This window comes from Camelus ferus, chromosome 29, assembly GCF_009834535.1.
Source record: "Camelus ferus isolate YT-003-E chromosome 29, BCGSAC_Cfer_1.0, whole genome shotgun sequence".
Classification (NCBI taxonomy): domain Eukaryota; kingdom Metazoa; phylum Chordata; class Mammalia; order Artiodactyla; family Camelidae; genus Camelus; species Camelus ferus.
In genome coordinates this window covers 244,740-257,430 of record NC_045724.1, presented here as the reverse complement: position 1 = coordinate 257,430, position 12,691 = coordinate 244,740, and positions in this window count along the sequence as shown.

Genomic DNA, 12,691 nt, shown 5'->3' with positions numbered 1-12,691 from the left:
ACCCGTTCCCTTGGTGCTAGTTGAACGAACGTCTCTCCACATGCTCAGTTCAGAGAGGTAAGTGTGTGTGAAAGCTGTACTTCACCTAGCTTGTTGGGAACACAAAGTTTCTTTTCAGTTGCAAACTCCACTCCTTACATATATATGGGGAGGTACAAGCTCCAACTCGCTTTTACAGTGAAAACTGCAGGAACTTCAAACCGGCACTAGGAAAGAGACAGAGATTCCAGAATAAAAGTTTCTCCTGCAACCCGTTCCCTTGGTGCTAGATGAACGAAAGTCTCTCCACATGCTCAGTTCTGAGAAATAAGTGTGTGTGAAAGCCGTTCTTCACCTAGCTTGAAGGGAACACAAAGTTTCTTTTTAGTTGCAAACTCCATTCCATACATGTATATGGGGAGGTACTACTACCAAAACGGTTTTACAGTGAAACCTACAGGAACTTAAAACCGGCACTAGGAAACAGACTGAGAAACCAGAGTAAACGTTTCTCCTGCAACCCTTTCCCTTGGTGCTAGATGAACGAAAGTCTCTCCACATGCTCTGTTCAGAGAGGTAAGTGTGTTTTAAAGCCGTCATTCACCTAGCTTGCTGGGAACACAAAGATTCTTTTCTATTGCAAACCCACTCCATTCATATATATGGGGATTTACTAGTTCCAGCTCGGTTTTAAAGTGAAAACTGCAGGAACTTCAACCCGGCACTAGGAAGCTGACTGAGAAACCAGAGTAAAAGTTTCTCCTTCAACCTGTTCCCTTGGTGCTAGATGAACGAACGTCTCTCCACATGCTCAGTTCAGAGAGATAAGTGTGTGTGAAAGCCGTTCTTCAGCCAGCTTGATGGGAACACAAAGTTTCATTTCAGTTGCAATCTCCACTCCATACATGTATACGGGAAGGTAGTATTTCCGAAACGGTTTTACAGTGAAACCTGCAGGAACTTCAAACAGGCACTAGGAAACATACTAAGTAACCAGAGTAAAAGTTTCTCCTGTAACCCGTTCCCTTGGTGCTACATGAATGAACGTCTCTCCACATGCTCAGTTCTGAGAGATAAGTGTGAGTGGAAGTCGTCCTTCACATAGGTTGAAGGGAAAACAAAGTTTCTTTTCAGTGGCAAACTCCACAACATACATATATATGGGTAGGTACTAGCTCCAACAGGGTTTTACAGTGAAAACTGCAGGAACTACAAACCGGCACTAGGAAACAGACTGAGAAACCAGAATAAAAGTTTCTCCTGCAACCCGTTCCCTTGGTGCTAGATGAACGAACGTCTCTCCACATGCTCAGTTCTGAGAGATAAGTGTGTGTGAAAGCCGTCCTTCACCTAGCTTAAAGGGAACATAAAGTTTCTTTTCAATTGCAAACTCCACTCCATACATGTATATGGGGAGGTACTAGTTCCAAAATGGTTTTACCGTGAAACCTGCAGGAATTTCAAACCGGCATTAGGAAACAGACTGAGAATCCAGTGTAAAATTTACTCCTGCAAACCGATCCCTTGGTGCTATATGAACGAACGTCTCTCCAAATGCTCAGTTCTGAGAGATAACTGTGTGTGAAAGCCGTTTTTCACCAGCTTGAAGTGAACACAAAGTTTCTTTCAGTTGCAAACTCCACTCCATACATGTATATGGGGAGTTACTATCTCCAACACGATTTTAAAGTGAAAACTGCATTAACTTCAAACCTGCACTAGGAAGAAGACTGAGAATCCAGAGTAAATTTCTCCTGCAACCCGTTCCCTAGGTGCTAGATGAACGAACGTCTCTCCACATGCTCAGTTCTGAGAGTTAAGTGTGTGTGAAAGCCGACATTCACCTAGCTTGTTGGGAACACAAAGTTTCTTTTCAGTTGCAAACACCACTCCATACATATATATAGGGAGGTAGTAGTTCCAACTCGGTTTTACAGTGAAAACTGCAGGAACTTCAAACCGGCACTAGGAAACAGACTGAGAAACCAGAGTAAAATTTCTCCTGCAACCCGTTCCCTTGGTGCTAGATGAACGAACGTCTCTCCACATGCTCAGTTCTGAGAGGTAAGTGTGAGTGAAAGCCGTCATTCACCTTGCTTGTTGGGAACACAAAGTTTCTTTTCTTTTGCAAACTCCACTCCATACATATATACGGGGAGTTACTAGCACCAACTCGGTTTTAAAGTGAAAACTGCAGGAACTTCAAACCGGCACTATGGAGCAGACTGAGAAACGAGAGTAAAATTTTCTCCTGCAACACGTTCCCTTTGGTTCTAGATGAACGAACGTCTATCCACAAGCTCATTTCTGAGAGATATGTGTGTGTGAAAGCCGTCCTTTACCTAGCTTGAAGGGAACACACAGTTTCTTTTCAGTTGCAATCTCCACTCCATACATGTATACGGGAAGGTAGTATTTCCGAAACGGTTTTACAGTGAAACCTGCAGGAACTTCAAACAGGCACTAGGAAACATACTAAGAAACCAGAGTAAAAGTTTCTCCTGTAACCCGTTCCCTTGGTGCTACATGAACGAACGTCTCTCCACATGCTCAGTTCTGAGAGTTAAGTGTGTGTGAAAGCCGACATTCACCAACTTGTTGGGAACACAAAGTTTCTTTTCAGTTGCAAACACCACTCCATACATATATATAGGGAGGTAGTAGTTCCAACTCGGTTTTACAGTGAAAACTGCAGGAACTTCAAACCGGCACTAGGAAACAGACTGAGAAACCAGAGAAAAAGTTTCTCCTGCAACCAGTTCCCTAGGTGCTAGACGAACGAACGTCTCTCCACATGCTCAGTTCTGAGAGATTAATGTGTGTGACAGCCGTACTTCACCTAGCTTGTTGGAAACACAAAGTTTCTTTTCTTTTGCAAACTCCACTCCATACATATATATGGGGATTTACTAGCTCCAACTCGGTTTTAAAGTGAAAACTGCAGGAACTTCAAATTGGAACTAGGAAACGGTCTGAGAAACCAGAATAAAAGCTTATCCTGCAAACCGATCCATTGGTGCTAGAAGAACGAAAGTCTATCCACAAGCTCAGTTCTCAGAGATAAGTCTGTGTGATAGCCGTCCTTCATCTAGCTTGTTGGGAATACAAAGATTCTTTTCAGTTGCAAACTCAACTCCATACGTATATATGGGGATTTAGTAGCTCCAACTCGGTTTTAAAGTGTAAACTGCAGGAACTTCAAAACGCCACTAGGAAACAGACTGAGAAACCAGAGTAAAAGTGTCTCCTGCAACCAGTTCCCTTGGTGCTAGATGAACGAACTTCTACCCACAAGCTCAGTTCTGAGAGATAAGTGCGTGTGAAAGTCGTCCATCACCAAGTTGAAGGGAAAAAATGTTTCTTTTCAGTTGTAAAATCCAATCCATACATATATATGGGGAGGTACTAGTTCCACAACGGTTTAACAGTGAAACCAGCAGGAACTTCAAACCGGCACTAGGAAACAGACTGAGAAACCAGAGTAAAAGATTCTCCTGCAACCCGTTCCGTTGGTGCTAAAAGAACGAACGTCTCTCCACATGCTCAGTTCTGAAAGGTAATTGTGAGTGAAAGCCGTCCTTCACCTAGCTTGTTGGGAACACAAAGTTTCTTTTCTTTTGCAAACTCCACTCCATACAAACATATGGGGAGTTACTAGCTTCAACTCGTTTTAAAGTGAAAACTGCAGGAACTTAAAACCGGCACTAGGAAACAGACTGAGAAACCAGAATAAAAGTTTCTCCTGCAACCCGTTCCCTTGGTGCTAGATGAACGAACGTCTATCCACATGCTCAGTTCTGAGAGATAAGTGTGTGTGAAAGCCGTACTTCACCTAGCTTGAAGGGAACAGAAAGTTTCTTTTTCGTTGCAAACTCCATTCCATACATATATATTGGGAGGTACTACTACCAAAACTGTTTTACAGTGAAACCTGCAGGAAATTAAAACAGGCACTAGGAAACAGACTGAGAAACCAGAGTAAAAGTTTCCCCTGAAACCCGTTCCCTTGGTGCTAGATGAACGAACGTCTCTCCACATGCTCAGTTCTGAGAGATAAGTGTGTGTGAAAGCCGTCCTTCAGCCAGCTTGATGGGAACACAAAGTTTCTTTTCAGTTGCAATCTCCACTTCTTACATATATATGGGTAGGTACTCGCTCCAACAGGGTTTTACAGTGAAACCTGCAGGAACTTCAAACCGGCACTAGGACACAGACTGAGAAACCAGAGTAAAAGTTTCTCCTGCAACCCGTTCCCTTGGTGCTAGATGAACGAACGTCTCTCCACATGCTCAGTTCTGAGAGGTAAGTGTGTGTGAAAGCCGTCATTCACCTAGCTTGTTGGGAACACAAAGTTTCTTTTCTTTTGCAAACTCCACTCCATAAATATATATGGGGAGGTACTAGTTCCAAAACAGTTTTAAAGTGAAACCTGCAGGAACTTCAATCCGGCACTAGGAAACAGACTGAGAAACCAGAGTAAAATTTCTCCTGCAACCCGTTCCCTTGGTGCTAGATGAGCGAACGTCTCTCCACATGCTCAGTTCTGAGAGTTAAGTGTGTGTGAAAGCCGACATTCACCTAGCTTGTTGGGAACACAAAGTTTCTTTTTTTTGCAAACTCCACTGCAAACATATGTATGGGGAGTTACTATCTCCAATAAGATTTTAAAGTGAAAACTGCATTAACTTCAAACCTGCACTAGGAAGAAGACTGAAAAACCAGACTAAAGTTTCTCCTGCAATCCGTTCCCTTGGTGCTAGATGAACGAAAGTCTATCCACAAGCTCAGTTCTCAGAGATAAGTGTGTGTGAAAGCCGTCCTTCAACTAGCTTGTTGGGAACACAAAGTTTCTTTTCAGTTGCAAACTCCACTTCTTACATATATATGGGGAGGTACGAGCTCCAACTCGGTTTTAAAGTGTAAACTGCAGGAACTTCAAACCGGCACTAGGAAACAGACTGAGAAACCAGAGTAAAAGTTCTTCCTGCAACCCGATCCCTTGGTGCTAGATGAAAGAACTTCTACCCATAAGCTCAGTTCAGAGAGATAAATGTGTGTGAAAGTCGTCCTTCACCAAGTAGAAGGGAAATCAAAGTTTCTTTTCAGTTGAATACTCCAATCTATACATATATATGGGGAGGTACTAGTTCCACAACGGTTTAACAATGAAACCAGCAGGAACTTCAAACCGGCACTAGGAAACAGACTGAGAAACCAGAGTAAAAGATTCTCCTGCAAACCGTTCCCTTGGTGCTAGATGAACGAACGTCTCTCCACATGCTCAGTTCTGAGAGGTAACTGTGTTTGAAAGCCGTCCTTCACCCAGCTTGTTGGGAATACAAAGTTTCTTTTCTTTTGCAAACTCCACTAAATACATATATATGGGGAGTTACTAGCTCCAACTCATTTTAAAGTGAAAACAGCAGGAACTTAAAACCGGCACTAGGAAAAAGACTGAGAAACCGGAAAAAAAGTTTCTCCTGCAACCCGTTCCCTTGGTGCTAGATGAACGAACGTCTATCCACATGCTCAGTTCTGAGAGATAAGTGTGTGTGAAAGCCGTCCTTCACCTAGCTTGAAGGGAACACAAAGTTTCTTTTTAGTTGCAAACTCCACTCCATAAATGTATATGGGGAGGTACTACTTCCAAAACGATTTTACAGTGAAACCTGCAGGAACTTCAAACCGGCAATAGGAAACAGACTGAGAAACCAGAGTAAAAGTTTCCCCTGCAACCCGTTCCCTTGGTGCTAGATGAACGAACGTCTCTCCACATGCTCATTTCTGAGAGATAAATGTGTGTGAAAGCCGTCATTCAAATATCTTGTTGGGAACAAAAAGTTTCTTTTCAGGTGCAAACTCCACTCCATACATATATATTGGGAGGTACAAGCTCCAAATCATTTTACAGTGAAACCTGCAGGAACTTCAAACCGGCACTAGGAAACAGACTGAGAAACCAGAGTAAAAGTGTCCCCTGCAACCCGTTCCCTTGGTGGTAAATGAACGAAAGTCTCTCCACATGCTCAGTTCTGAGAGGTAAGTGTGAGTGAAAGCCGTCATTCACCTAGCTTGTTGGGAACACCAAGTTTCTTTTCTTTTGCAAACTCCACTCCATAAATATATACGGGGGGTTACTAGCACCAACTCGGTTTTAAAGTGATAACTGCAGAAACTTAAAACCGGCACTAGGAAACAGACTTAGAAACGAGAGTAATATTTTCTCCTGCAACACGTTTCCTTTGGTTCTAGATGAACGGACGTCTATCCACAAGCTCATTTCTGAGAGATATGTGTGTGTGAAAGCCGTCCTTTACTTAGCTTGAAGGGAATACAAAGTTTCTTTTCTGTTGCAAACTCCAATCCATAAATATATATGGGGAGGTATTAGCTCCAACTCGGTTTTACAGTGAAATCTGCAGGAACATCAAACAGGCACTTGGAAACAGACTGAGAAACCAGAGTAAAAGTTTCTCCTGCAACTCGTTCCCTTGGTGCTAGATGAACGAACGTCTCTCCACATGCTCAGTTCAGAGAGATATGTGTGTGTGAATGCCGTATTTCACCTAGCTTGAAGGGAACACACAGTTTCTTTTCAGTTGCAATCTCCACTCCATACATGTATACGGGAAGGTAGTATTTCCGAAACGGTTTTACAGTGAAACCTGCAGGAACTTCAAACAGGCACTAGGAAACATACTAAGAAACCAGAGTAAAAGTTTCTCCTGTAACCCGTTCCCTTGGTGCTACATGAACGAACGTCTCTCCACATGCTCAGTTCTGAGAGATAAGTGTGAGTGAAAGTCGTCCTTCACATAGGTTGAAGGGAAAACAAAGTTTCTTTTCAGTGGCAAACTCCACTCCATAATTATATATATGGGGAGGTACTAGTTCCAAAACGGTTTTACAGTGAAACCTGCAGGAACTTCAAACCGGCACTAGGAAACAGACTGAGAAACCAGAGTAAACGTTTCTTCTGCAACCCGTTCCCTTGGTGCTAGATGAACGAACGTCTCTCCACATGCTCAGTTCTGAGAGATAAGTGTGAGTGAAAGTCGTCCTTCACATAGGTTGAAGGGAAAACAAAGTTTCTTTTCAGTGGCAAACTCCACTCCATACATATATATGGGGAGGTACTAGTTCCAAAACGGTTTTACAGTGAAACCTGCAGGAAGTTCAAACCGGCACTAGGAAATAGACTGAGAAACCAGAGTAAAAGTTTCTTCTGCAACCCGTTCCCTTGGTGCTAGATGAACGAAAGTCTATCCACAAGCTCAGTTCTGAGAGATAACTGTGTGTGAAAGCCGTCCTTCAGCCAGCTTGAAGGGAACACAAAGTTTCTTTTCAGTTGCAAACTCCCCTCCTTACATATATATGGGTAGGTACTAGCTCCAACATGGTTTTACAGTGAAAACTGCAGGAAATCCAAACCGGCACTAGGAAACAGACTGAGAAACCAGAATAAAAGTTCTCCTGCAACCCGTTCCCTTGGTGCTAGATGAACGAACGTCTCTCCACATGCTCAGTTCTGAGAGATAAGTGTGTTTGAAAGCCGTCCTTCACCTAGCTTAAAGGGAACATAAAGTTACTTTTCAATTGCAAACTCCACCCCATACATGTATATGGGGAGGTACTAGTTCTAAAATGGTTTTACCGTGAAACCTGCAGGAATTTCAAAACGGTATTAGGAAACAGACTGAGAAACCAGAGTAAAATTTCTCCTGCAACCCGTTCCCTTGGTGCTAGATGAACGAACGTCTCTCCACATGCTCAGTTCTGAGAGTTGAATGTGTGTGAAAGCCGACATTCACCTAGCTTGTTGGGAACACAAAGTTTCTTTTCTTTTGCAAACTCCACTCCATACATATATATGGGGTGTTACTATTTCCAACACGATTTTAAAGTGAAAACTGCATTAACTTCAAACCTGCACTAGGAAGAAGACTGAGAATCCAGAGTAAATTTCTCCTGCAAACCCGTTCCCTAGGTGCTAGATGAACGAACGTCTCTCCACCTGCTCAGTTCTGAGAGTTAAGTGTGTGTGAAAGCCGACATTCACCTAGCTTGTTGGGAACACAAAGTTGCTTTTCAGTTGCAAACACCACTCCATACATATATATAGGGAGGTAGTTGTTCCAAATCGATTTTACAGTGAAAACTGCAGGAACTTCAAACCGGCACTAGGAAACAGACTGAGAAACCAGAGAAAAACTTTCTCCTGCAACCCGTTCCCTTGGTGCTAGATGAACGAACGTCTCTCCATATGCTCAGTTCTGAGAGATTAATGTGTGTGACAGCCGTACTTCACCTAGCTTGTTGGAAACACAAAGTTTCTTTTCTTTTGCAAACTCCACTCCATACATATATATGGGGATTTACTAGCTCCAACTCGGTTTTAAAGTGAAAACTGCAGGAACTTCAAATTGGAACTAGGAAGCGGACTGAGAAAACAGAATAAAAGCTTATCCTGCAAACCGATCCATTGGTGCTAGATGAACGAAAGTCTATCCACAAGCTCAGTTCTCAGAGATAAGTGTGTGTGAAAGCCGTCCTTCATCTAGCTTGTTGGGAACACAAAGATTCTTTTCAGTTGCAAACTCCACTCCATACATATATATGGGGAGGTACTAGCTCCAACTCGGTTTTAAAGTGTAAACTGCAGGAACTTCAAACCGGCACTAGGAAACAGACTGAGAACCAGAGTAAAAGTTCTTCCTGCAAACCCGTTCCCTTGGTGCTAGATGAAAGAACTTCTACCCACAAGCTCAGTTCTGAGAGATAAGTGTGTGTGAAAGTCGTCCTTCACCAAGTTGAAGGGAAAACAAAGTTTCTTTTCAGTTGAAAACTCCAATCTATACATATATATGGGGAGGTACTAGTTCCACAACGGTTTAAAAGTGAAACCAGCAGGAACTTCAAACCGGCACAAGAAACAGACTGAGAAACCAGAGTAAAAGATTCTCCTGCAAACCGTTCCCTTGGTGCTAGATGAACGAACGTCTCTCCACATGCTCAGTTCTGAGAGGTAACTGTGTGTGAAAGCCGTCCTTCACCTAGCTTGTTGGGAATACAAAGTTTCTTTTCTTTTGCAAGCTCCACTAAATACATATATATGGGGAGTTACTAGCTCCAACTCATTTTAAAGTGAAAACAGCAGGAACTTAAAACCGTCACTAGGAAAAGACTGAGAAACCAGAAAAAAAGTTTCCCCTACAACCCGTTCCCTTGGTGCTAGATGAACGAACGTCTATCCACATGCTCAGTTCTGAGAGATAACTGTGTGTGAAAGCCGTCCTTCACCTAGCTTGAAGGGAAAACAAAGTTTCTTTTCAGTTGAAAACTCCAATCTATACATATATATGGGGAGGTACTAGTTCCACAACGGTTTAAAAGTGAAACCAGCAGGAACTTCAAACCGGCACAAGAAACAGACTGAGAAACCAGAGTAAAAGATTCTCCTGCAAACCGTTCCCTTGGTGCTAGATGAACGAACGTCTCTCCACATGCTCAGTTCTGAGAGGTAACTGTGTGTGAAAGCCGTCCTTCACCTAGCTTGTTGGGAATACAAAGTTTCTTTTCTTTTGCAAGCTCCACTAAATACATATATATGGGGAGTTACTAGCTCCAACTCATTTTAAAGTGAAAACAGCAGGAACTTAAAACCGTCACTAGGAAAAAGACTGAGAAACCAGAAAAAAAGTTTCCCCTACAACCCGTTCCCTTGGTGCTAGATGAACGAACGTCTATCCACATGCTCAGTTCTGAGAGATAACTGTGTGTGAAAGCCGTCCTTCACCTAGCTTGAAGGGAACACAAAGTTTCTTTTTAGTTGCAAACCACACTCCATACATATATATGGGGAGGTACTACTACCAAAACTTTTTACAGTGAAACCTGCAGGAAATTAAAACAGGCTATAGGAAACAGTCTGAGAAACCAGAGTAAAAGTTTCCCCTGCAACCCGTTCCCTTGGTGCTAGATGAACGAACATCTCTCCACATGCTCAGTTCTGAGAGATAAGTGTGTGTGAAAGCCGTCCTTCAGCCAGCTCGAAGGGAAAACAAAGTTTCTTTTCAGTTGCAATCTCCACTTCTTACATATATATGGGTACGTACTAGCTCCAACAGGGTTTTAAAGTGAAAACTGCAGGAACTTCAAACCGGTAATAGGAAATAGACTGAGAAACGAGAGTAAAAGTTTCTTCTGTAAAACGTTCCCTTGGTGCTAGATGAACGAACGTCTCTCCACATGCTCAGTTCTGAGAGATAAATGGGTGTGAATGCCTTACTTCACCTAGCTTGTTGGGAACACAAAGTTTCTTTTCTTTTGCAAACTCCACTCCATACATATATATGGGGATTTACTAGCTCCAACTCGGATTTAAAGTGAAAACTGCAGGAAATTCAAACTGGCACTAGGAAGCGGGCTGAGAAACCAGAGTAAAAGATTATCCTGAAACTCGATCCGTTGGTGCTAGATGAACGAAAGTCTATCCACAAGCTCAGTACTGAGAGATAAGTGTGTGTGAAAGCCGTCCCTCAACTAGCTTGTTGGGAACACAAATTTTCTTTTCAGTTGCAAACTCCACTCCATACATATATATGGGGAGGTACTAGCTCCAACTCGCTTTCAAAGTGTAAACTGCAGGAACTTCAAACCGGCACTAGGAAACAGACTGAGAAACAAGAGTAAAAGATTCTCCTGCAACCGGTTCCCATGGTGCTAGATGAACGAACTTCTATCCACAAGCTCAGTTCTGAGAGATAAGTGTGTGTGAAAGTCGTCCTTCACCTAAGTTGATGGGAAAACAAAGTTTCTTTTCACTTGCAAACTCCACACCATACATATATATATATTGGGAGGTACATGCTCCAACTCGGTTTTTCAGTGAAAAATGCAGGAACTTCAAACCGGCACTAGGAAACCGACTGAGAAACCAGAGTTAAAGTTTCTCCTGCAACACGTTCCCTTGGTGCTAGATGAACGAACGTCATACCCCATGCTCAGTTCTGAGAGTTATGTGTGTGTGAAAGCCATTCTTCAGCTAGCTTGAAGGGAACACAAAGATTCTTTTCTTTTGCAAACTCCACTCCATTCATATATATGGGGAGTTACTAGCTCCAACTCGGTTTTAAAGTGAAAACTGCAGGAACTTCAAACCGGCACTAGGAAACAGACTGAGAAACAAGAGTAAAAGTTTCTCCTGCAACCCGTTCCCTTGGTGCTAGATGAACGAACGTCTCTCCACATGCTCAGTTCTGAGAGATATGTGTGTGTGAATGTCGTATTTCACCTAGCTTGAAGGGAACACACAGTTTCTTTTCAGTTGCAATCTCCACTCCATACATGTATACGGGAAGGTAGTATTTCCGAAACGGTTTTACAGTGAAACCTGCAGGAACTTCAAACAGGCACTAGGAAACATACTGAGAAACCAGAGTAAAAGTTTCTCCTGCAACCCGTTCCCTTGGTGCTAGATGAATGAACGTCTCTCCACATGCTCAGTTCAGAGAGATATGTGTGTGTGAATGCCGTATTTCACCTAGCTTGAAGGGAACACACAGTTTCTTTTCAGTTGCAATCTCCACTCCATACATGTATACGGGAAGGTAGTATTTCCGAAACGGTTTTACAGTGAAACCTGCAGGAACTTCAAACAGGCACTAGGAAACATACTAAGAAACCAGAGTAAAAGTTTCTCCTGTAACCCGTTCCCTTGGTGCTACATGAACGAACGTCTCTCCACATGCTCAGTTCTGAGAGATAAGTGTGAGTGAAAGTCGTCCTTCACATAGGTTGAAGGGAAAACAAAGTTTCTTTTCAGTGGCAAAGTCCACTCCATACATATATATGGGGAGGTACTAGTTCCAAAACGCTTTTACAGTGAAACCTGCAGGAACTTCTAACTGGCAGTAGGAAACAGACTGAGAAACCAGAGTAAACGTTTCTTCTGCAACCCGTTCCCTTGGTGCTAGATGAACGAACGTCTCTCCACATGCTCAGTTCTGAGAGATAAGTGTGAGTGAAAGTCGTCCTTCACATAGGTTGAAGGGAAAACAAAGTTTCTTTTCAGTGGCAAACTCCACTCCATACATATATATGGGGAGGTACTAGTTCCAAAACGGTTTTACAGTGAAACCTGCAGGAACTTCAAACCGGCACTAGGAAACAGACTGAGAAACCAGAGTAAAAGTTTCTTCTGCAACCCGTTCTCTTGGTGCTAGATGAACGAAAGTCTATCCACAAGCTCAGTTCTGAGAGATAAGTGTGTGTGAAAGCCGTCCTTCAGCCAGCTTGAAGGGAACACAAGTTTCTTTTCAGTTGCAAACTCCCCTCCTTACATATATATGGGTAGGTACTAGCTCCAACATGGTTTTACAGTGAAACTGCAGGAAATCCAAACCGGCACTAGGAAACAGACTGAGAAACCAGAATAAAAGTTCTCCTGCAACCCGTTCCCTTGGTGCTAGATGAACGAACGTCTCTCCACATGCTCAGTTCTGAGAGATTAGTGTGTTTGAAAGCCGTCCTTCACCTAGCTTAAAGGGAACATAAAGTTTCTTTTCAATTGCAAACTCCACCCCATACATGTATATGGGGAGGAACTAGTTCTAAAATGGTTTTACCGTGAAACCTGCAGGAATTTCAAAACGGTATTAGGAAACAGACTGAGAAACCAGAGTAAAATTTCTCCTGCAAACCGTTCCCGTGG